We start from the raw sequence: 1,122 nt of genomic DNA, 5'->3' as shown, positions 1-1,122 counted from the left end.
TCACATTCCCCCCAAAACCACCTCAGAGCTGCCCTAACCCTCTCACATCCCTCCTAAACCCCTCCAGGACCCCCTTAACCGCCTCAAAATCCTCACTGAAACCCCCCAGAGTTTCCCAAACCCTCCTCAGACCCCTCAGATCCCCCTTAAACTCCCCTTGAAGTCTCTGAGTCCCCCAAGGGTGCCTGAGAGAGGCCCCAAACTCTCTCACAGCCCCCCTAAACCCCTCAGAGGTGCCTTAAATGCTCTCACAGTGCCCCGAGACCCCCTCAGAGCCCTCCTGACACCCCTGGATCCTCCTCAGAGACCCCCTAAAGCCCTCACATCCCCCCTGACCCTCCTCGGACACCCCTAAACCCCTCCAGAGGCTCCCTAAAACCTCTCGGACACCCTGAAACCCCCTCACATCCCCCTTAACATCTCCCTTAACTCCTCTCTGAACCTCTGCAGCCTAAAAACTGCCCCTAAAAACTCCTGATCCCCCTCAGAGCCCTCTAAAGCCCCTCAAAGCCCCACTCACCCCACTAAACTCCCTCAGAGCCCCCCAACACCTCTCAGACCTCCCCTACTGCCCTTCAGAGCCCTCGCAGACACCCTCAGACACCCTCAAACCCTCTCATCTTCCCTAACAGACACCAAAACCCCTCAGACCTGCCCTAAACCCCTCTAGAGCCCCTCTAAACCCCCTCAGAAATGCCCTAAACCCCTTCAGAGTATCCTCAAGCCCCCCAGACCTCTTCAGAGCTGCCCTAAAGCCCTCTAGAGTCCCTCTAAACTGCCTCACAGCCTTCAGGACCCCTTCAGAAATGCCCATAACCTCTCTAGAGCCTCTCTAAACCCCTCAGAAATGCCCTAAACCCCTCTAGAGCCCCCCTAAGCCCCCTCACAGCCCCCAAGACTCCTTCAGAGCTGCCCTAAACCCCTCTAGAGCCTCCCTAAAGCCTCTCATATCCCCTCAGAACCCCTTGAGATCTGCCCTAGACCCCTCTAGACCCCCTGAGATCTGCCCTAAACCCCTCAGAACCCCCTGAGATCTGCCCTAAACCCCTCTAGACCCCCTCAGATCTGCCCTAAACCCCTCTAGACCCCCTCAGATCTGCCCTAAACCCCTCAGAACCCCCT

This window comes from Parus major, unplaced genomic scaffold (assembly GCF_001522545.3).
Source record: "Parus major isolate Abel unplaced genomic scaffold, Parus_major1.1 Scaffold691, whole genome shotgun sequence".
In the NCBI taxonomy this organism is placed as follows: Eukaryota; Metazoa; Chordata; class Aves; order Passeriformes; family Paridae; genus Parus; species Parus major.
The sequence above is the reverse complement of the archived record's forward strand: the minus strand, read 5'-3'. Positions refer to the sequence as shown.